The sequence below is a fragment of the Hipposideros armiger genome, unplaced genomic scaffold, assembly GCF_001890085.2.
Source record: "Hipposideros armiger isolate ML-2016 unplaced genomic scaffold, ASM189008v1 scaffold_1688, whole genome shotgun sequence".
Lineage (NCBI taxonomy): Eukaryota > Metazoa > Chordata > Mammalia > Chiroptera > Hipposideridae > Hipposideros > Hipposideros armiger.
The window spans coordinates 75,270-101,311 of NW_017733038.1; the positions used below are offsets into that span (position 1 = coordinate 75,270).

At 35.2% G+C, this 26,042-nt stretch overlaps 1 pseudogene; it reads left to right on the forward strand.

Annotated features, from left to right (window-relative positions):
* The window catches only part of LOC109378007 (tubulin alpha-1A chain-like), a 69,322-nt pseudogene extending 43,745 nt beyond the window's left edge, over positions 1-25,577 (forward strand).
* Positions 25,578-26,042: the final 465 nt, after the last annotated feature.

The following is a 26,042-nucleotide window of genomic DNA, read 5'->3' on the forward strand; positions in this document are numbered from 1 at the left end:
AGAAAGAAAGGGAGAAAGAAAAAGAAATTAAGACTTGGAAAAAGAGACTTGACATTGGTACTAATAGGTTTTTCAATCTTTCATTATATGTGACAAAAATTGTAGTGTTAGTGGTTTAAAAAAATGCACAAGTGATCTTTCTTCAGTGACCGTGTCTAGTATAGTAAAAGAGACTGAGGAGTAAGTCAGTGAACTGATCACTGGCATGTGACACAATTAACTAAATTTCCCAATAATAAGATGCATATATTGAAAATTTCAATACCGAATGTTGCCATCCCTTTGAAAACATCATCTCAGTACTTCTCTACAAGGATCCCTCTTCCTCTAACATAGTTCATTAAGCTGAGAATATTGGTTCACATTTACATCTATATATTTATATGCCAAACTAGTTTATTCCCGAAAGGAAATTGCCCAGGCAAGAATGCTGCTGGTATATAGTAATGTTTCTCCATTCAACATAGTTTTTTCGTAGAGATTTATTTTAGCCATTAAGCAAAAGAAATAATAGAATTTCATATGGTAACTAATGTAAAACAATTTTTTAATGACAAAATACTGGTGCTTTATAGAGTTGAATTTTAAACAATTTTAACAATTTTAAAATTTTAACTATGGGGCCATGGAACACCAAGCAGTCCACTAGATGTCCCTGGTTTATTATTGTATGTAATTAGAGACATCTCTGCAAAAACTTTCAGAAACATAGTTATGACTACAATCCTTTAGTTACTGATTTCATATCCTTTCAATAATTAAACAACTTTGCCCAACTTTATCCATGAGCAAACAGTACCTCTTTGAAGAGCTATCAGCCCTTACTCCTAGTGAAGATATGTTCACTCTAAAAATAGGGACTCATGTCCTTGTCCCAGACACAGATGAAAGGGGCTAGACACTGGCTTCTGGATCAATTGCTAATTCATCATAGCGGCCTTACTGGGCCCTTTGCAAAAACTAGCAGAAAATATGTGTCCCTTTTTTGATTTCAGTAACCTTCTTCTCAAGTGAAATAGAAAAGAATCTTCAAACAGTTTCTGTCTTCAGTATAATAATAATAGTGAGGGCCAGGAGTGATGCTGCAAGTCACTGGTAAATGGTAAAAATATAAACACGATAATAATTATAAAGGGTATAGAGAAATAAAAGGACAAGACTCTGTTTCAGGATGGCTTTTAACTTTCCAATGAAGAAATATGTTTTTTTCAAGATTCTCCGAGAATCTTGGATACAGAAATCATTTAGAATGCACCTTTATCTTGCTTCTCTGACCCATGCTTCCATGAAATGACAATATTCTGGCTATTATGCTGGCTTCTGTAAAATCTAATATTAAGTACTTTTATAGAGTTTTGGTTAATTCCCTGGATATGGAAAAAACAGTATGGCCTGTCAAGTGCAGGAAGAGCCATCTCTTTACATTGTTGGAGCGATCATCAGTATTTCAGACTTGCCTTACATTCATCCTTATAGCGTATTGTGAAGCCCACTAATGAAGGGGAGCAGCACAGGATTTCCTGAAGATTTCAGACTCATTGGTTTATTAACTGATTTTTTTTTTTTTTTTAGCTGAGCCATCCTGCTACCTGTTGGCAGCTCAGTGGCTGCTCAGCTCGGGCTGGACTTGAACCGCTGTTGCTCAGAGCTCAATATTAACTGATTTTTATACAATGGTTGTGTTAATAAATTCACACCTGGTGATGACATAGCGAATAATTAGCATCCTATAATGTTCAGAAAAGCCATTTTTAATGTGAAAGTAATAATCTTTGATTATTAAAAGTATGCATAGACAAGTTCTCTCTTTTCTAGGATACTGTACTAACAAAAGTTGTAAAGCACTGACTTGAATACTTTTTACAGGATGTTGAATATTATTGAAATCAGTAAGAGAATCAAAGCATGCTCACATTTTATAGATTTAATTTTTTTTCTTTAAGCTTCCTTTATGCACAGTTGAAAGAAAGAACATCACCAAATTTTACAACAAAATTACCAAAATATTCACTAACAGTCAATTCTAATAACTTGTATATTTAAAACAACGCATTAGGCCTAAACAGGAACATATCCAACTATGATTTTAACCTCCTTTTTATTTTTTATTTTTATTTAATTTTTTTTTAGCTGAAGCATCCTGCCACCTGTTGGCAGCTCAGTGGCAGCTCAGCTCGGGCCGGTAAATTGAACCAGTGACCCTGTTGCTCAGAGCTCTCACTCTTGAGCGAGCTCTTAACCAACTGAGCCACTTGGCCAGCCCCCTTTAACATATTATAAATACCTTCTTTTTTTCTTCTGTTTTATAGATAAAGGAATGAGATGGGTAATACATATTTGCATTTTCCAATTCAGCATTCTAAACCAGTTATCTACCAAATCATATAAAGTTAAGAATGCTCACAATTCCTACACCATCATGAACCATTATGATCTACAACTCAGTCCATTTTTTTGAATGTGGCCACTGTGACAGCATGAAACTTTTAATGGCAACATTGTAGTTTATACTATCATGTTACACCTTGAACTACACAGAGCAGTTCTTATTAACATAATATTTTCATAGTTTTTATTTTTGTAATTCATTTTATTGTGTTTTTGCTTGGATGTTTTAGGCATTTGGACACTTGAAAAAAATAATTTCCTCTGTAAGAACACAAGAACTCTATTTTTTCCAAACAGAACTAGACTTTATGTGTTTCTAGTACCTCTTTTTCTCTTTCTCTTGTTCTCTCTCTCTTTTTTCCTTTGTTTTGACAAAATCATCATAGAAACAATAAATAATTGCATCATATTCTAGTTCACTAGATTAATGACTGTGTGAAATGACTCTCTTTTATTTTATGTCCTCAATGAATTATTTTATTATACATTTCTTTAAGTATATAGCGCTTTATATTTAGTATAATATACTTGAACTATAATCACTATTCTTTAATTTTACCCGGTATATTAGTCAGAGTTCACCAAAGAAACTGAACCAGAATATATACATATACATATATCTATATCATCTGTCTAAAGAGCTTTATTATAAGGAATTGGCTCACACAATTATGGAGATTGGTCCCACAATATGTTGTCTGCAAGTTGCAAACCCAGGAAAGCTGGTGGCATCATTCCAATCAAAGTCCAAAGGCCCACGAACCAGGAGAAAAAATTGTGAAAGTTCCAGTCTAAGTCTGAAGACCTGAGAAGCAAGAGAGCTTATAATGTAAGTCCCAGTCTAACGTCAGAAAAAGACCTATGTCCTAGCTCAACAGTCAAGCAGAGAGACCAAATTCTCCCTTCTTCGACCTTTCAGTTCTATTCCAGATCTCAGTGGATTGATTGGATGATGCCCACTCACTTTGGAGAGGGTAACCTGCTTTGCTTAGTCTGCCAATCAAATGCTAATCATATCCAAGAACACTCTCACAGACACACCCAGAAATAATATTTAACCAAATATGTAAACACCCCATGGTTCAGTCAGGTCGACACATAAAATTAACTACCAAATTCACATATTTTTGTTCTATTTGACTCTTCCCTTTGCTAGTGTTGGTGAAATATATTACCTAATAAAATTATGTCAAGATACGATCTTCATAATTATTTTCCCTCATAACTATGACCTGTGTCTCATTGTTTCCATTACAATTTTTATTTTTTTATATTAGATATGAATAATTAGTTATAGTATATGAATTCAAAAGTAATGCAATGCATATTAGTAAAATTATGGTAAACTGTATAATTGGTATATCATTAAGTTTATTTCATATTGCAAATGTTAACTATAATCTTAAATGGATGAATTATATTTATTTATTATTTCAGTTTCATGTTTCCAGGAGCTCTAATTTCCACATGATGACACCTGTAGTATAAATACTGAAGATGCATTTCCAAATGAAATTGAGATTACAAAGAACTAAATATTAAAAGATAATAACCTGTTCTCATGCCAATTAATACCGAAATTCCACTTCCTCCTAAGATATTTTCTTCTTCGGAAATAAGATACATAATATATCAAGTATTCATTGAATTTCCACCATGATTCATATCCTCCTTGATTTACTGGAAAAAAGTATAATTAGATAAAAGTAGACTTTGGTCTATTTCTCCACTTTAAGATATTTTGCTATTTAAGGATAAACTACCTCACTGTGTATTCTTTAGCACAGCATATAAAAAAGTTATTGTAATAAGATATTTTTAAGCATGTTCAATTTTTATGAGACATAATCAACTATGTATTACACATGCATACACACATATGTATCTTATAAGTAGCTGTCATTTTAATAGCAAATTAAAGAGTTGAATTAGAATTAAGATTTTACTTCTCTGGTACTAAGAAATGGTTAAAGACTGTCATGTTTCTGCAGCACAGGTTTCTATAAATTAAAAAAAAACTTAGACAAGACATATATCTGTGGCCTTCATAATACTGGGTAAGAAATGATGAAACAGCGCCTAGGCTTTGCTTTCAGTAGGAAGATATAAACAGAGTAATAATGACTCAGTAGGATCAGTTATTCGTTTTCAGCCTGAAATCCAAGCAGCAAATTAATGCTTCATATTTACCTTGATTTTTGGTGTTCTGTCCTTGGTTGCAAAGGGAAGACTCTTACTATGGCCAGAAAGAAGAGCCCAGCATAGAGAATGATAGGTCGACCAGTAAAGAAATGCACACAGTCAGGCAAGTTAAGGAAGTTTTAAAAAGTCTCTTTTATTAAGAGATTCTATCAGGCTGAGAAAAGATGGCTACAGCCCGGACTGCATGACTAAAGGATACTGCAGCCCCGAGAGAGGGGGTGAGAGGGGTTATATAGGTTCAGCGATGACAGGGTATCATTGTTTGAACAAAAAATGATGACTGCCTGCAAGCCAGTAGCTGTTTGGGGCATTTTCTGTTTTCGCGTTTGGCTCTGTCTGCAGGTGCAGACCAACAGACATTTTGTTGTTTTCTTGCAGACATGGCTCTGTCTGTAAGTCAAGGTCTTTGAGACCTAACATTCAGAGACCTCACATTAAGTCAAGGTCTCTAACATTCACGGACCGAACAGAGAACTCCTGGTATAGAAACAAAGGACTAAAGTGTTTGATGGTATTGACACTCTCAAAGTTTCACATTCTTGACAACATTGACATTCCGCAGGATGACTCAAGCATAGAGCTGTGCAGAGGAGGTGGGACAGGGTGGATGCAAGAGGCCCCACTACAGGAAACTATGCAGAAGCATGCAAGACTGAGATAACTGCCTACAGCCAGCAATTGACCATATCAATCCAGAAGAACTCATCATCATGGAAGGATACTCAGCGAAAACATGGAAAATCTTGACTGAATCAGAATAAAATTTATTTCCTTCATTTAGTAAGAATTGTAAGTTGAATATCAGAATACAGTGGTGATTTTTATTTATTTTGTATATTATTCATAATAATGTATCTGAAAATATGTATTTTATGATCATAGAGTGTGTTTGATTATTCTCTGTCTGTTATGTATTAGACAACTGAATTTTTAAAAATATTTATAAATACTTAGTATACAGGCAATTGGGTTCAATTTATTATGAGCTTTGAAGTCAAGTGAGCAAAAAGAAATAAGTGGGACCACTTACAAATCCTGTCACTACAAGACTCATTTCTGTTTGAGTCCCTTACAACACCTATTTAAAAAATATGATTGATTTTCATAAAAGTAACACTGTACAAATAATAAATGAAAAAGAAAATCTGTATAAACACTGATAACTATATCTTGCTAGTGATATCACCTTGCATAAAACTATCTGTGAAAAGGAGAAAAAAAGTTTATGGAATCTGTCTTTTATGGTTGTGAATTAGCTCTTTTCAAATAACTATTGACAAAGTCACCAAATACAAACTGGCCTGATGAATTGTGTTATATGATATGAAGCAAGTTATTCACTTCCAGCCCTACTTGACTGTCTTTTCATTCTTGCCCATAAAACCTAATGGTTTGGTAATGGCAATTTCTGATACTTCCCTTAGAGGTAATAATATTATATCAAGAAAAGGACCTGTTGCACACCTAGCATTTAATGGGCTCAGTTAGATGCCCTGCCCTCCTTCATACATATTTTTTACTTGTAGGAGAGAAAAATCAAGGCTAGTGTTGAGCTCTGGTAGTCAATTTCCTACATAAACTCTCACCGCAGTAAACTCTCACTCAGGCAAAGTGAGTTGAAGACACTTTAACCACTTTTGCTCTCCTTTCTTAACAAAAAGACACACAAAAGCTGAGTTCAGATCTGCAGTTTTAGAGAAGAGTAGTATTCTCTTTATGTACAATTAAAGGCGTTATTGAAATAGAAAAGTATTATATAACTTTTAATAGTTACAATTGTGCTATTATGGCTATTATTAAATTTATCAAATGGAAATTATTAAAATGTAAAGAATAATTACAAGATAAATTAGAAAAGCATGGGAATGCAAGTTTTTAAAAACCTTAGGAAGAAATAGTAGAAGTTTGAGGATACATGTTTGAATTCATTGTAGATAAGGATGGGGTAAATTAAGGCAGAAAAATAAATTATAAAGTAAGAAAGCTTGACAGTGATATTTCACAGACATTGTCTCCACAACAAAAGGATCTCCAAACTGCTTTGAAGCACTTTAAAGAATTGATAAGCACGTCCTAGTAAGATAAGATGGGCTTTAGAAGAATAGGAGGGAAAAGAGGTGATACAAAAGAGAACTAGGACTATGCAAATACAGATAAACAATGTTATTTTGGGTTTCAGAGAAAATTTTTGGAAGGATACTACATCAAAATTATCATTCATTACATATGAGTCACTGTACAAAACCTTTGAGATAAAATGTGGGAAAAAAGAAACAAAGTTCACGATTTATTTTTCAGGGAAAGGAAAAAGCAAATAAATAATCACAGAAATGAACTGTCTCCCTTAGAAAGTGATACTGTTTATGAATTAAAGGGAATTGGTGCTCTGAGACTTATAAAAAAAGAAACTTACTCAGTTTAGAGGATCACAGAAGCTTTTTTGAGAAAAAAATTTAAAGCCAAAACTCATTAATGAGCACGAATTAGCTGGGCAAAAGAATTGGGAGCTTGGAGGAGCTAGAGCCTAATGGATAGTTATGCTTTAAGCAAACAAAGATAGATGGAATTATAAAGGAATTGTCAAGGGGATAATGTGAACCTGAGAAATACTGATTTCAGAAGGCAAACAGAATGAAAGTCAATAAATATTTGAACTAAAGGGATTTTAAATATTTTGAAGTCCATCCCTAATTTAACAGTAAGGAAATTAAACCACTAAAAGAACAGCCGTTTATCAGTCCAGGACATTGAAAAATATAAAATTATCTGTGCTATTCTAGTAAAATAACATCCTCTGAATTCAACACATATTAATAACAATGTAACCCAGAAATTAGAATTCTGCTTTTCTACAAATAAAACTTGAAAAATCACAACACTGTGTCTAAAACAATTCTTAGAATGCTAATTTAAATATCAGTGTACCACAGGAAGCAATTATCCATTTGCTTATCAGACTATAAAGTTAAAAATACACACTGTTTCACATTTCAGGGAAATTTCTCGGCCAGCTCTGGTGACCTGGAATTTACTAGTTTATTAAGTAGGAATGCTCTTCTCTGATTTTCATTCATTGACCACAGGAATGCTGGTGGTGAAACCTGATGACATCCTATGTACTGTAGTTTTTCAATTAATTACCCTTCAGTTTTAAATAAGACTTGGCTGTGTGCTTTATTTACTTGTCTGTTCTCACTATTGTCAACCAGACTTGCGTCTGCATTTTGAAGAGTTCTTAGGTGGACTCTCAGGAGCCAAATGAGGCCATTTGCCGAAACGTACATTCCTGGCCTGATGAAACATTTTCATTGCTATGCATTATTTTTCACTGGAATAATTTAATGTAAAGGGAGTTCTCAATGAAATTCTCATTTTCTAGCAATGGTCAGTTTAAGAAAAGCCTATAAATAATATTAAGGATAGAAGTAAATAGTTCCCACAAGAAGTTGATTTTTCATAGATTTAGGAAGATTGTTTTACTGACATAAAAAGGGAGGAAGGGAGGGCGGGAGAGTGAGGGACAGAAGAAAAGGTAGGAGGAAAGAAACATCAGTGCGAAAAAATTCATATTTCTCAGATAATTAATTTCAGTGCCCCTTCCTTACTGGTCTTTTTAATGTTGATAAAATAATAATAAACACCACTATGGGGTACATAAAATGTAAACTTGATTGAACAGTTGGGAAACCTGGGTTAAAAGACCTGGCTCTGCTTTGGTAGCTGGATAACCTTGAGTAACTTAGAAAATCTTTCTTAAGTATCCTTGAAAGCAAAGTGTAGTTAAAAATCCTTATATTTCTCCCATGTGAGGGAAATAACCACCTCATAAACTGTAAAATGTTACGTTCATGTACAGCTTACCATTAAATTAAACAAACAAAGAACAAAACTGTTGATTTTAGAAAGACAGTAAAGAGACTTTTTAAAGCAAACCATTTAAAACTGAATTTGAGGTAACCCAAATATGGACAACTATCATGTGGGTTTATTACTGGTCTAATGTATTTTCAGCAATCTAAGAATTTTTTATAAAGATTAAGCCATAATTTTTGTTTCAGGCAATATTGATGTAAAACCACATTTTAAAAAGTTATTGTTACAAATATAAGCTGATATGACTACTTTAAGCTATATTAGTTTTCAGAAAATTTGAAGTCTTCAAGATGGCTGTGGTGGGTAGACTTCAAGATGGCCCCCCAAAATCTCCACCTCCTAGTATTATCCAGTATTCATGTCCTGTGTGTTCCCTCTCCTTGAATGTGGGTCGGACATGTGACTTATTTCTAACTATGTAACAGAATATGACAAGAAAGATGAGATATCACTTCTTTGATTTCGATATTGTGGGGATATAAAACTTTCCTGGATTTCTCAACATTCAGGTAAAAAGCCCTAGCCTCCAAGTAACTTGTTCACACACCATGAGAATTAGATCTGTAACCACTTGTCTAGTTGATTGCTCTAATTCACAAGAATAATGAAACTTCTCTTATCTCCTTAGAGAGCTAAATGGTTACAGCCATAAGTAAGTCTCTGGGTTAAGTCCTCATGGTGCCAGGAATACTGCAAAGGTTATCGTTCCAAAGATTTACATTTCTATAAGGAATAAAGTCCAGAAACTTGGAGACTGCTCTAAGGTTGTAGACCAGACACAGGGGTTATCTGTCTACAGAAGATATTTTATTTACATAAAAAAGGGCTACATTAAACAGAACAATCACTTTTCCTCATCCCTCACTATTTGGGGGTCAGATTCCTCTTTCCTTAGAACAACAGACATGCTTTTCTTTTGTGGTCCTATGGATAAAGACTAGGACATGTGGATGTCAACACTATTATTTACTGTGAAATAGCAAAAAATGTCTCTGATTCAGAATACTTCATATGTGAATTTAGGATAACATCAATAAAGATGAATATTAAAAACCCAACAGGTACATAAAAACTCTAGGACTGAATACAAAATGATAGAGAAAGAAAACAAGTATGTGACCTGTATAGTTATTTATAGGAGAAAATAATAATATACTTTTTGAGAAATAACAATAAAACATATGATGGTCTTAGTGTTTTAAAAAACACATCTAATCTTTCCTTTAAATCATTTCAATGAAAAGCTACTGAATATAAACTCTGTTGATCTTTAAACAATCAAAAATACTTTAGATAGTTTTTCTCTTTTCCACTGTACACAACTCCCATCCCTGGCATGTTTCATACACCCATGTCATAACCTTTTTGTTACTAAAGGTTAACACATATATGTGGAGAATGGCACAGGCGAGGACAAAAATGTACCAGGTCATGTGTGAGGAGCTTTCTGGTGAGGTTTAGAAGAAAGAAAAAAAAACACAGTGTTTTGAAATTAGTAGTGACAAAGCAAAAGGACAGAAGGAAAGAGATTCAAGATAAATAACACCAGTGGTAACACCAGCTAGACATACTGATGTAGGGAATGAAAAAAAAATGATAAATGAAGACTGATTCCTTGTTTTGTGTTGGAACAAGTATGGACATTTACTGAGACTGGAATGGCTGATAAAGGAATTGAACTTTGCTTTTTGGTTGGTGTTGCTGATTGCATTTTCCAAAACTGGCTAGAGCAACATTTCTGATACTACATGCACTTCCAGAATCTCACAACTCCCCAGATGCAGGTAGAGACTATTGCTTCACCTTTGAACCCAACTGGCTCATTAGGAATGCGTTGACAAGTCAAATGTAATGGGAAAGTGCTGCATGACTTTTGAGGCTAGGTCAGAAAAAGCAATCTCCCTCCCAGGGGCTAACCCTTGGAAGACGGCCATCAGGTTCTACGGAAAGAGATACTGCGCAGCTGCTCAAACCAACAGCCCAAGTTAGGATCTCAGCTGAAAGCCATCAACCACCTGACATCACAGTTAAGGGGCCTTCAGACGATTCCAGGTCCGAGCCTTTTGAGTGAGTTCAGCTGACACCAAGTGTAGCAGAAATTAACTGTCACTATTGAGCCCTGCCCAAAAGACGTGAGCAAAGTAAATGTCATCATGCTTTAAGCCACCAAGTTTTGGAGTTATTTGTTATGCAGCCATAATAACTGAAACAGTTGCTTGGTGAGTATTTTTGTTATTCACAAGTGTGCGCATGTGTGCTTTCAGAGGGAAGGCAGTTTATGCATCTAATCAAGAGTTTAATTTTGATAATGCATGTGAGAGATATGCAAGTGGATATGTCAAATATTCAATTGGATATGCACTTGGAATTTAAAGGACAACTTTAGCCCAGAGATATAAAAGCATTAGCATAGATTATAAAATCACCTAGGTAGAGAGTGTGAATAACTTTACTTTTTCAAAGTTTAAAAAAAAAATCTTACATAGAATAATTGGGCTAAATTATCAAAATGAATGCTATGGTTTTCAAAGTAGCAGGCCTCAGGTTTAGGTATTAGCACTCAATGTATTTCTGCAAAGGGATAACCTAACAATAGTAACAGTAAAAACCTTAGTTTTGGTGTTATTCTGTGTGACACCAGCTAAATTATGCTGGTGTTTTCTTATAAAAATTTTCATATGCTCATATTTAAAATGGTTTTTCTAATGCTTATATATGTACATATTTTCACACCATAATTTTCATATATCAGATGTTAATATTACAAAAAGAAAAACAAAATCCTTTTAGAATACTGTATATCATATAGCTTGCTCAGAGACTACAGAACTTCCATTTTCTCTCAGTTGATTCATCATTCTGGAACTTGAATCTCCTTAATAACTGATGGTTTCCTTTAATTTTGAAACAATATGTTTTGGGAGTTTTAGAAAGACTATATAGGCATTTTTCACACAATAAATAATAAAAACATTACTTCTTCCTTGACATTATAATGCATTTCTCTTTAATTGCTTAAAACACAAATGCAATCTTATAGCTTGTAAACCTGAGAGTTTAACAGTGATAGACATTATAAACTATGGAGAGAAACATAATGCTTTGAAATAGGACAAGAAATTTCTGGTCCAACACAAAAGTGATAAATTTGATATTCAACTACTATATTAGTGTCACTAGTCTCTGCTGTGCTAGTTTATATTAATGAAAATATTTTAAATAAAAACCTACAAAAAACCAAACATCCACATTTTTCACATCCTTTTAAATAATTCAATCTCTGATGTCTTTAGAAGTATGGCAGCTTTGAAGATTCTGAGAGTACATAGCGCTGCTTCCATTGCTGACCACTGGAGTTGCCAGGGACTCAAGAAACAATATAACTGCTTTTAAAAGGCAGAAATCCTCTTTATTTTATTTTTTCTTTCTAAACCTTAACTTTATATTTTGATCCATGGTGAGTTTTAAGAATTTATAGGCCCTATTTATGTTGTTTAAAGATAACACATTAACATTCTGTGACAATCAATTTATTTTCTTCTGCTTCCATCCCTTTGGCATTTCACCCCTCCTTATAAGGGAACATCAAGGTTAAACTACAAATTCAGTTCCAAAGGGAAGGGTTCACACCTTCTGAGTTTGGCTTTAAAATTGAAGTTCAAGCCACTCAACAACTTTTGTTGCTCTTCAATAGCTCTGAAGGGGGGGTAAAATTTTTACTTTTACATAAGTCGGGATCTTTGTCTGACAAATATTTAGATTTCCAGTTATAATTTCATTGAGTTCTGTGTTTCACTCTTCCAATTTTGGCTTAATGGCAATAATGGAATTATGGTAAATATATTTATGAGATATAAAAGTTAAATAAAAAACATCATAGCTGTGATATCCTGGGAAAATAATACGATGTTCCTCCTTTTATTTCATTATATGTTAATAATTGGAAAACGAAGCAACGGCTGCTTGATGGCTTGAAAGAGAGGAGAAAATAATGCAGAAATGTTTTTTGCTAGACTGCTAGACTGTAGCCATACAAAACCAGATAAGCACAATCATGAGCCACTCAACATTTCTGTCAACAATGGACAGCCTATATGGCAGTGGTGCAAAAAAATTATAGTGGAGCTGAAAAATTCCTATCCCCTAGAACATTGTAGCCTTTGTGACATCATAATGCAACACATTACTCATGTGTTTGTGGTGATGCTGGTGTAAACAAAGCTACTGAGCTGTCGCTTACATAAACTATAGCACAATTATGTTCAGTACATAATGCTTGATAATAATAAATGACTGTTACTTGTTTATGTACTATACTATAATTTTTATCGTTATTTTAGAATATATTCTGTTTATTAAAAAAAGTTTGTTGTAAAACAGTGTATGGTGTTATGGGGCAGCAGCTTCACACATCTCATATTTACCTTGTATCTTGATCACATCATTTTCTCTTGTGCTTGATTTAATTTCACGTTTTTTTACAGTAACATACTGTACAGGTTTGTAGTCTAGAAGCACTAGGCTACAGCATAGAGCCTAGGTGTGTAGTAAGCTAGACCATCTAGGTTGTGTAAGTGTACTCCATGATGTTTGCACAATGTCGATAAGGCGTAATGATTCATTTTTTAGAATGTATCCCCATTGTTAAATGTGGCACATGACTGTATTGACAAACATTCAAAAAACTTATTGATTTCTCCACGTAATGTCAAATGATAATATTGATGATTTTTTTTTTCACTAAATTACCTGGCTCCTGGTTGATAGGAGTAATAGCTTCTATGTTATAAAGAACTGGTATATATTTAACTAACTTAATAACTAAAATTCATATATATCTAAAATTCAGTCAATTGAATCAATTTGATTTATCTTTACAAATTTATCAAACATTATTATAAAATTTAAAGCTCTGTTTAACATTTTCAAACTTTTCCACAGCTTATTTTATATACACATCATGGTCATATTCTATGATCCATTGTAGTAAAAGAAAATTATTCTCATGTTTAATTAATCCTTTAAGTATTTATTCCACTTATTATCATTTCCCTTATAATTTTTTCTCATTTATACACATGAAGAAATTTTCTTGGAGTCATGAAAAATTGGTACATGCAAATTCACAATATAAGGAAGCCATAAGAAAAAAATAATCCATACAGCCAACAAATGAGTTAAACTGTCTATTCTAAATGAAATCCATAGATGTGGGCCAAAACAGAGCAACCTAAAATTTTCTTGGGGGAAGATCTCACAACCTCCAGATACTTTGTATTATCTGTGATCCCGGTCTTTTCTGAAGAGAATGTGTGTCTTTGGTTGTAAGAAACTTAGATTGCCATGTTGAGATCCCAATAGGTACAGGGAGAGACTGAACCAATGGATCCAGTTAAGAACAATGATGGCTTGAACAATAGCCCACACATCTGAACCAAATTGTGCTTTATTTCTTGAAATAATATGACTGATAACAATACTCTGTATAACATGGTGGTTGAAATTATGAATTTTGGAGTTTGTCATATTTGGTTTTTAGAGTCAACACAACTGTTAAATTTCCTATTTTTAAAATTATTTATTTATCTTTTTCAGTCACCATTGACATTCAATATTATTAGCTTCAGGTGTCAAATTTCATATTTTCAAGACAAATTACATACCTTATGTCATCCACTCAGTCCCTTACATTTGGAACTTTGTATTGATTTTGAATCTTTTTACAGGATTCCTGACATCAGGTCAGTCAGCAAATCCTCTTTCTTCTTTGTTAGAAATGCCTCTTGAATGCTTCCCTTCCAATATTAATTTATTTTCCTGTTACTATAGTACTCAATGCTCTTGATATTATAGTCTAGATTACTTAAGTAAGTCTCCAACCAGTCTGTGTGTGGTAGATTTGGTCCTTGGTCTCAGTTCTTCATTCCCTCCCTGAATCACAGTTATACTACAACACTCTTCGCCATGTGACATTGTGGTACTGCTAGAATGGCAAAGTATATTTTCCCACCCTAATGATGCTAAATTTTGCCATTGACTTGCTTTGGCCAATGGGATGTGTAGGGATTAGTCAATAACTAGTTCTAAGCTTAGGCTTTGAGCATTAGCAGGTGTTACTACTTGTGCTTGTGTCATTGCCAAGAGAAAAAAATGTCTCTTATCCTAGGATGAGACACTGTGGGGTCGAACTGACTCAACCTGTGGCCTATAGCAAGCCTAGACAGTTTGCAACCTGACGCCAAAGTGTTTCAGGTGACCTGTAAAGCTACGAAAGAGAAGCTATAAATATTTATTTGCCATGAGCCTCTGGTATTTTGAGGCTCTTTGTTGTAAAATAAAACTGACTAATATTCTGCCTTTCAGCTGTGTTTCCCTCTGACAGAATGCACCTCTGCCACTTTCCGCCTCCTACAAAACGGGAGCTATCCCTTTTACTTCAAATGTTTTATGGCTGCCAATCACCTGAGGAAAAATCTAAACATTTTAACCTGATTGTTCACAACCTGGCAACTACTTACCTTTCCTGATTTATCTTCAAATACACCCAAACATAAACCTACTTATTCCAGCACACTGATGGATTCATTGCTCCAAAAGCATTTATCATTTATTTCCTGGATTACCCTGTAGCTCATCACTCACCTTCTTTCTTAAAATACCTTTCTTATTCTCTCTCTCTAGAGTGATACATATTTTAAAGTTTTAAAAAATTTATATACAATAGTTGCTTGCTGTGCATAACATCAAAGGTATGGTGTAACCTTGTAGAAGGATTAGGCTGTTGATGTCCATCTAGGGACCAAGTGAAGATGGCACTCCCTGCCCTTCACTACTGATGTCTTGTAAGTCACAAATGCTAAGTGACCTTTCAATGTGATTTAAGTAGCTTCCACATACACAGCACTTTCAGGCTGCTCCAGACAGACACTATTGTTTTAACCGTGTTTACTATTTACCCAAATGTTTACAAAGCAATTGCTTGGCTGTACATCTCAAGTGAAAACAGAAATAAAACAAAAAATGAAGACTGTTCATTTTTCCTTAGTCTTAATCATAAATTAGTATGCTATTATTTGCTCCTGTTTTGACTTATAACTATAATCCCAAATATTTTTGTTACTGTTTCTTAGTGTATGAGCCCACTCTTGAAACTCACAGGCCAGCCTGACATGACATATCTTAATTGCTTTCTGGGAAATCACAGAGATATACCCAACTACTCCGGTCATGACTATTCTGTGCTATGAAATTTCCCCTCATTGGAATGACTCTTTCACATGCTACTTTTTATATAAATTTGCTGTTTAAATTGATATGTCCAAATCCCATACACAGACATTAAACCTTGAGAGCCAAATTAGTCCTTTGTAACTCCAAAACCTAAATGGTATCCTATACATTGTAGGGAAACTATTTATTAGAGGTAAGAGAGTACAGGATTATATTCATAAAGACCTAAGTGCAAAATGTTACTCGACCAATTGACCATAGTTATGGTCGTGCAAGCTAATATAACTCTCCACACCCTAGATTAATCATACTGAAACGATTGGGAAATGAGAAGGTAGGTGCATAAGTACTAATGCCTAATAAATTTGAGACAAGGTATTTACTTCATAGCTTTTAGTTACCAGCCTCACTTTACTGACTTCAAACTCTAAAACATATGAAGGTTTTCACATGCAAGACCTGGCCTATTCTGGGAGCCCCCATATCTACAACATTGTTCCAATTTAAGAATAAAAGTCTAGAATGCTTATCATTTTCCAGGACTGCTTTTCACCAGGATTTCACTATCCCATTGCTCTCTCCAGCAAACCCCAATAAGAAATTAAAGAACTCAGACCCAACTGGGCTGTCCCTAGAGCTGCAGAACAGGTAATGTAGGCATCACATGAAAGAGCTATGCTACGTGTCTTCCAGAATTAGAGGGGAAAGTATCTGTTAAATTGAAAGAAAAACTGAATGGAAATGAGCACACCATTTTTGTTTGATTTTAATTTAGATGTTCTTTCCTAGCACAGATTAAAATTGACAAAAGTTATATTTTATCTAACTAGGTAGCAGCCTGAAAGCCAAATTTAAGCAGGGCCGCTTTCAGAATGCTCTGTCAAATTTCAAAGCTCTGAAATTCATAGAGTGATGCCACAGTGGAGGTTTGATAGCTCAGGCCCCTGCTAGGCACTCAATAAATATCTGACAACAATTGATTAAACCACAGATGCAGTTCAGTGATTAAGTACCACACACCTCTTATGCTGTATCAGTAACAAACAGCTGTTTATTTACTTTATCGGAAACCACAAACTTCAGCATCAACATGATGACCATAGAATTTAATATGTCGTTGTCTGAAAACTTCATGTTAGGTTTTCAGTTTAAAAATGGAGCCTGACTAGTTGTCCTAGAACCAAACTTTTCAACTTCCCCCTAGATGCCCATAAAGGGAGAGGAGACAATAGTTTTATATAATAATGTTAAAAACAAGTCACTGAACTCAGTGTCCAAAATAAAGAGAAACTTTAAATAACAAAAGCCACGGAGCTACATTGGCAAACCCAACTTAATTAAACTGTATTTGCAGCTCTATCCTGTGAAACAAAGCAAATCACTGTTCTTGGAAGTAGGTAGAAAGTTCCGATTTACAATCATTTTTTTCAGCCAGGAGGAAGCAGACATGTACTCATCAGTGTGAATGCTTCATGATATTGGTCAAAATACTTCATACCCATTTCCTAACTATTAACAAAATTGTGCTACAAATTATGTTATAACTTGTATAATGCAATGTGCCTTCTAGTCATAGCATGAAATGGCAAATCTACTAAGATTTTTGTTAAAGAACACTAAACAAGATTACGGATCACCCACGTGCTTCCTGGGTGTGAATGTCAGTTTGAAACAAAAAACAGTGTGAAAAGAAACAAAATTTAGGGACATTAAAAAAAACAAAAGTCTTGCAGCACAAAATAAAAAGAACATCATCCTGAACCTCAAATGAAAAATGTACATATCAGGAAAAGATTTCATAGTGTAACCTTAAAAAAAACAAAAGTTAGCTGTTTGTATTGAGAAAGGATGAAAATTCAATCTTAAAATACCCATTGAGGTAGGAATAAAATTATTTACAGGAAATAATCATCAGAGGTCTAGAGTAGACAACACAGAGGAAATGGATGAGGAGAGAAAGTTATATAAGAAAATATAAGACCTACAAAAAGAAAGAGAATGGAAGTCTGATGCTAAAATAGTGTAGTTGCTCCTGAGAAATGTACCAGAAATATGGGAGGGAAGAGTAATTCAGGATGTAATTGGAGACACTTAAGAGGTGTAAATCTGCAACAGAATGTTACTCCAACCCTAACAAAAAGAAAAGTCTGGATATTTTTTGAACTCACCAGGGAGCTGACTTTACCAGATAATAAGGTAAACCTAATTCTAAAGGTGACACTTGCTTCCAAGTGCTGGAGTGACTGTGGAGCAATGGCAGTCTCCTATAACACAAAGTGAGTTTGCCCCCATTCTGCAGCTCTTTTCTAATAGGCTTTTACCAGGCATGCATGAGAAAGAGGGGAGCAGGGCAAGATCACTGAATGAGTCCCCCTTGTGGTGAGGCATGGAGGGAGAATTGAGAGTGGAGAGTTCATACTTAGAGAAGCAAACGCATCAAGCACATCAGTAACTCAGGCTGTGCAGGATTGCAAGATGGCAATTAGCTGCTGCTGGAGGATGAAGGTAAACACCTGCCAGATGATTTCTGAAACGGAACAAAAGGGAGCTGCTTCTGTGGGAAATGCAAAGAATCCTCTCTTATCTGTGACCTAACCCTGCTTTGAAGGAAAAGCTGACTGCTACTGTGGGTAGGAAAAGAAATCCTCCTTTCACCAGGTCCAAGGCAAAGATCATTTGCTACTGATGTGAGGAGCAGAAACTAAAGCTATCTGTTTATGAACGTGGCACAGGATATCTTCCACCCCCTGGTTCCAGGCAAATATCGCATGTCTTTAAGGGAAGGGTAGAAAATCTTCCACTTCCTCCCAACTCCTGTTTGAAGAGACAACAGGCCAAAGCCATCTGCCACTGGGGCAAAGGAAGGAAGTCTGCTCAGGCCTAGAACCTACAGGGATATAAAATCAAAAGCTATTGCCATGGGAGTAACAGCAGGAAATTCATTTACACCCTAGACTCCATACCAGCACTAGGAAGAGTCTGGATGCTGTGGGTGAAGGGGTAGAAAACACACCTACCCAATAGACTCTGTACCATATATGAAGGGGAACGTGTCTGCCATGAGTGAAGGACAAGAATATCAGGGAAAACCTCAACCCTGAGTCTCAGGCAAACAGGGCCTGCTTAAGACCGACACAGAAACACATCTGCACCCCCCACCCCACCACACACACACACTCAATAAGCTCTACATTGCAAAGAAGAAACAACAATCTACTATAGTTGAGGGGCCAAGAGCCAGTAATCCCTTTGTGACACAGGAGTGCTGATCTGGTGGAAGTGGAGGATGGAGCACTGAGTAAAACCATCCAGTAATCTCATATTCACTTTATGAGCTGAATTGTGTCCTTCCAAAATTCATATGTTTAAAACATATCCCCCAGTATGTCAGAACTTGACCTATTTGAAAACAGGGTCATTACAAATGTGTATAGTTAAGATGAGGTCATACTGGAGGAAGTCATAATCCAATAGGCTTGGTGTTCTTTAAAAAGGGGAAACTTGGAGGTGGACAATTACACAGAGAAAATTCCAGGTGAAGATTGGAGTTATGCTTCTACACGCCAAAGAACTATCAGAAGCTAGGAAAGAGGCCTAGAATGACCCTACCGACATCTTGATCTCAGACTTCCAGCCTCTAGAATTGTGAGATAATAAAACCCTGTACTGTGAGACACCTAGTTTGTGGTACTTTGTTATGGACCCCCTAGCAAACTAATATACACACCCACATAACGCACAAGGTAGCAGTAGCTCACTGCTGGAAGCATTTGAATCCTATGGTGTATGTATTAAAAATAGCTATACCAACAACAAAACCCTAATCCAGCTCAACTACTGAGTAAATTAACACAACCAATCATAATAATGACCCGACAAGAAGTGTACCCATTTCCGGCTATAAATATGTTTAACTCAGGTTCTACTGTTCTTTTATATATATTATCTAATATTCAATCAAATATTATGAGACATATAGAAAGCTAACCAAAAAAATCAATTGTCAAGAAATAAAGCAGTCTACATAACCAGAGGAGAGCTAGTCCATGTGTCAGAACCATCAAACAACAATTTTAATAGCTATAATTAATATGTAAATAACCTAGTGGAAAAAGTGAGCAAAATCTATGAACAGGTGGAGAATTTCAGCAGAGAAATATAAACTCTTAGGGGAAAAAAAAGAGTCAAATGGAAACGCTAGAAGGGAAAAAAAATCACAGAATGAAAAAAACTATGAACAGCCTTATTATTATATAAAGCTAGACCTAGCACTGGAAAGAATCTTTGAATTTGAGATATGTCAATAGAAATTATCCAAACTAAAATACTTAAATAGCATCCAAGACCTGGAAAAATATCAAATATCAAATATATATATATATATATATATATATATATATATATATATATATATNAGGAATAAAATATATATATATATATATATATATATATATATATATATATATATATGTATATATGATTGAAATATATTTTTCAGGAAAGAGAAGAGAGAGAAATGAAGCACAAGAAATATATGAAGACACAATGACTGAGAATTTCCTACATTAAGAGATGAAAACAAGGCACAGACTCAAGAAGCTCACAGAGCCCAGGAAAAATAAATACATGAATGCAGAGAAAAAATAAAAATACCTGGGCATATCATAATTAAATTACTGAAAGCTAAAATAAATAGAAAATCATAATGACCAACAGAAGAAAGGATAAAAGGAGGGAAGGAAGGGAGGAAGGAAGGGGAAGGGAAGGGAAGAGAAGAGGGAGGGAGGAAGGGAGGAAAAAAGGAGAGACAGGAGACAGAGGAAGGAGAAAAAAAAGATGTACCTAATAAGTATACACATTTTTTTTTCAATTGTACCTGAAACATTTCCCAATATGGACAATAACCTGGACCATAAAATAAATCTATTGAGATGTCAAAGGGCTGAAGTTATATTATGTTATTTGAACTAGAACTCACTATCATATAGATATGTAAAATATCCCAAAATAGTGTAAGTTAATCAACATACTTGCAAATAATCCATGGAACAAACAATAAATCATGACAGAATTTGGAATATGTATTGAACTACATTTTAGTCATACATGAGATGCAGCCAAACCACTGCTTTGAGTAATATTCATCCATTAAATGCCCATGTTAGAAAATTAGATCTTAAATCAATGATCTAAGCTTCCACTGTACAAAACTAGAAAAAAAAAAGCAAATAAAACCAGAAATAGGCAATAGGAACCATATAAATATAAGCGAATAAATAATGAAAAAAAAAAAGAAATATAATCAAGAAAATCAATGAAACCAAAGTTATTTTTTTAGATAACTCACTAAGATTAATAGATCCCTAGTCAAATTTATTTAAAAAAAGGAACAATATCGGGAATGAAAGGGGGAACAGATACCAATCCTATGGATATCAAAAGGGAAAATAAGGAAATGTGAATAAATTTGTGCCAATAAATTCAACAACTTAGATGATATGGTAAAATTCCTTGGTTAACACAAACAAAGCCTACTAAATAAAAAATAGAAAATCTGAATATAGCTAGTTATTAAAGAAATTGCATTTGCAGTTTAAAAAAGAAACTTCTCATAAAGATACAATTTGAAGAAAAAGTTTTGATCCTCTCCAAACTTTTTGAGTATACAGATTAAAAAGAGATAAACCTGCACAACAGACAAAATTTTTTGCATTGCAAGTTAAAAATACAGGCAGTGAACATAAAAATGGTTATCTAAGAGGTACGAAATCCAGGCTAGCCTTAGGCTTGCCATCTGCAATGCTAAATATGTGGAGTATATTACACTTACAGAGAATTCAAAAAAAGAAATTAGCTTGTGGTTTAAGAATTTCATATATAGCTGTGGCTGGGATTCCTGTCACACCCCAGTACTTATTCTTTCCTTCTACTATAGTAGTAAACTGCAAAAATAGCCCCAATTATTCATTCCTCCCTGTAGCCTTGCCCTTCATCCTATAACTCCCTCCCTCTCTTACTCTGGAGTCAGTCATGAGACTTGGGATTTTAGGGCATTGTCCAAATAACCCAGGACTACGTCTAGATATAGTCATGTCTAAAAAGTCTATATACTATATGCCCCTTATCTGGATTTCTGCCAGGTAAAGTTGGCTAATTTTTGCTGTCTCTTTATGCCTCAGTTTAAATATTCTTCCTTAAAGAAAATCTTCTCTGCTTCTCACCCACAAACATTAGGTCCCTTTAGTACTTTCCTATTTATCACACACTTAGTGGCTTAAAAGAACACATGTTTATCATTTTTAACAGTTCAGGAGATCAGAAGCCCAAAATCATTTTTAGTGGACTAAAAGGTGTCGGCAGACCTGGTTCCTGCTAGAGGCCCTAGGGAACAATGTTTTCTTGCTTTTTCTACCTTCTAGAAGCTACCTGCATACCTAAGCTTGTGGCTTCTTCCTCCCTTCATTTCACCTTATTCTTCCATGGTCACATCTCCTACTAGTAACTCTGATCTCCTCTTTTTATAAGACCCCTTATGATTACATCGGACCTACTGACATAATCCAGGACAATGTCCCCATCTCAAGAGTCCTGACTTAATTGCATCTGCAAAATCCACTTTGCCACAAAAGGTAACATTCATAGGTTCTTAGGATTAAGATGTAGGTATCTTTGGGGGCCATTATTCATCCTAACATATCCCCATTATATGCTCCAATACATATCCTGCAGGCTTTCCCGTAACCTAAAACATCTTGCCTTTGCAAAATCAAAATTATTTATTTGTCATGACATTTAATTGCTTTTCCTTTTGGCTGTATTCTTTATGAGTGCATCGCAAAAATACAGGTATATATGCTTGGCATAGAACAGAAAGTGTGTATTTTTTGACAACTATGACTTCTACATTTTGGAGTCCTAAAAATATTTTCAAATGGCAAAAATATACAGTTTTAGTATATTTTTATGAAACCTCTGTTCCCAGGTGAACCTTGCCACTTTCAAACTTGCAGTTTTGTGCCTACCTTTTGAAGGTAGTCCCCGAGAGAAAACAAGTAGGTAGAGCCATTTCATATCTAAATGTAATGAAGAGGAAATATGAGTTATCAGAGGTAATTTTAAGTTGGGGTGATTTTTAGTTCACTAAGGGAAGCTAAAGTGGCCTGGGTTTTGACATTAGCATTAGCTTCTTTGTTTGTTTGTTTGTTTGTTTTGTCAACCCTGGGTGGGCACAAAAGCATTAGCTTTTTTTTTTTTTTTTCAGGAAGAAGTGTCACACTTTATTTTACAAAAGCATTAGCTTTTAATTCATATAAGTTGAGAGCAAGGGTAAAAAGCAATAGCACAGAATTAGGACAGAATATCAAAGAATTCTTGAGAACTATGCTTTTCAAGCTATTCTCAATGCAGGACTAGTGTTATTATTATTATTTTTTAATTAATAATCTGTCATAGCTAGAGCACTTTGTAGAATATAACAATAAATTACTAGAAAAAATAAAATGAAAATATAAGCATGAAAGAAAAAACCAAATTCCACAGACATAGGGAAAAACAGTTACAAAAACAATATATGTTCATTGACTGTTCAAAAAGATTAGAGAATCACTATTATACTTCTATTTATCATTTCAAACTGTACATTAACAAAAATTTGTGAGTGAAATGGCTAATTTACATGCCAAATCTCTTTTTAAACACTTTCATCAATACCATGCATACGAACACTTAAAGTATTTAATGTGACAGATGAGTTTGCTTCTTGCTTGTTTGTTTATCTAATCTAGGTGAGATTGATAACAGCAGTACCCGCATGGGATAATGTATATATCTCCATGGTATTTATATTTGGTTTTAGTAATATGGGTAGAAAAGCCAGTCTGAGAGAGGCTCTTTGAATTGAATGCAAGATGAAATTAAAGGGATTTCAGTCAATTTCAGGATGTTCATTTGTAACTTTTATCCAAAATGAAGCAAGTTATGCTGCTTTTCCAAATTCATCCTCAATTACTCAGTAACAATTCCAACAATTTATTTGATAAAGTTATGATTAAATTTAAATTATTTTATGACTAAAGAAAATAATTCCAGATTCATAGGTTCCCCACATGTGAATCATTCTGTTGGAAAACTCAAAACTTTCTATAAAATTCTTAAGTTTTTCAGTGATAACTTTTCTCAGACATGTAATATCTAAACTTTCTACTTAACTGATAATGATTCTTAAATTAAGAAACATGTTAAAGAATCTGTGGAAATGGTTCCTGACTTCTAACTTTTGTTTTTGCTCTTTGATCTTATCTGTCTTTGAAAGACATGTTGCAGTCTTCCTTTTCATGCAAAAATTAAAAACATTACAAATGCTAATATATGCAATATGAAAACTGGCTGTCCAATACATAGCTTTAAAAAGTTAGGACCAGGCAGGTTCTCTTACATCAACAACCTAAGAGCCGCACTATAAGAAACAACAATCCTTCTTCCTCTCAGCCACCTACTCAGCAGCTGGAAAGCAGCAACCTCGCGTGACTGCATCTCCATCCATGTTGGCCAGGCTGCTGTCCAGATTGGCGATGCCTGCTGGGAGCTCTACTGCCTGGAACATGGCATTCAGCCCCATAGCCAGATGCCAAGTGATAGGACCACTGAGGGGCAGCTAGGGAAGAGATGACTCCTTCAACAGCTTTGTCAGTGAGGCAGGACCTGGGCAGCATGTGCTTGTAGACCTGGAACCCATGGTGTCTGATGGAGTTCGCATTGGTACCTACAGCCAGCTCTTCCACCTTGAGCAGCTCACCACAGGCAAGGAAGAGCTACCAATAACTATGCCCCGGGGCACTACACCATTGGCAAGGAGATCATTGACTATGTCTTGGACCAAATTCAGAAATTGGCTGACCAGTGCAAAAGTCTTCAGGGCTTCTTGGTTTTTCCCCAGCTTTTGTGGGCAAATTGGTTCTGGACTCACCTCTCTAGTGATGGAATATCTTTCTATTGATTATGGCAAGGAGTCCAAGCTAGAGTTCTCCATTTATCCAGCACCCCAGGTTTCCACAGCTGTAGTTGAGCCCTACAACTCCGTCCTCACCACCCACACCACCCTGGAACACTCTGATTGTGACTTCATGTTTGATAGCAAGGCCATCAATGATATTTGTCATAGAAACCTCGATATTGAGCACCCAACCTGTATTAGCCTGAATAGATTGATAGGTCAGATTGTGTCCTTCATCACTGCTTCCCTCAGATTTGATGGAGCCCTGAATGTTGATCTGACTGAATTCCAGACCCACCTGGTGCCCTATCCCCGCATCTACTTTTCTCTGGCCACATATGCCCCTGTCATCTCTGCAGAGAAAGCCTACCTTTCTGTAGAAGAGCAGCTTTCTGTAGAAGAGATCACCAATGCGTGCTTTGAGTCAGCCAACCAGATGGTGAAATGTGACCCTCGCCATGGTAAATACATGGCTTGCTGCCTGTTGTATTGTAATGACATGGTTCCCAAAGATGTCAATGCCACCATTGTCACCATCAAGACCAAGTATACCATCCAGTTCGCAGACTGGTGCCCCACTGGCTTCAAAGGTGGCATTAATTACCAGCCTCACACTGTGGTACCTGTTGGAGACCTGGCCAAAGTACAGCAAGCTGTGTGCATGCTGAGCAATGCAACAGATATTGCTGAGGCCTGGGCATACCTGGACCATGAGTCTGACATGACTAATGCCAGGCGTGCCTCTGTTCACTGGTACGTGGGTGAGGGCATGGAGGAAGGAGAGTTTACTGAGGCCTGTGAGGACGTGGCTGCCCTTGAGAAGGATTATGAGATTGGTGTGGATTCTGTTGAAGGAGAGGGTGAGGAAGAAGGAGAGGAATATTCAAGTTAATATGTCACAAAGGTGCTGCTTTTACAGGGAAATATTCTGTTTTAAACACTGGAAAGCTGTGGTCTCATCAGTTAATTTTTATGTAGCAGTGTATACTCTCATATACAATTACTGGCCTATGCTTTAAAACACGACGCTTTGTTACAGACCTAACCTGTCCATTTCTCTGATGGGTTTGAATAAAACATTCCCTGTTTTGAAAAATAAAAAAGTTAGGATCAAACTTAGGTTTATTTTGCAGAAATACTATTCAGCAATTCAAACATTTTGAACAGAATGTTTGATGATTAGCATGCACTAACAGTTGTTTATGATCAGCTTCCATATTGTTACATAACAATAACTTCAAGTTTAATGTTTCAGCCTTTTGTAATTAATAAATGTTGCTATGTAACTAGGCACTTTTTTTTTTTCCACAGCAAGTCTTTCTCTATGCAGAAAGGAGTGTATCAATTTACATTCTGG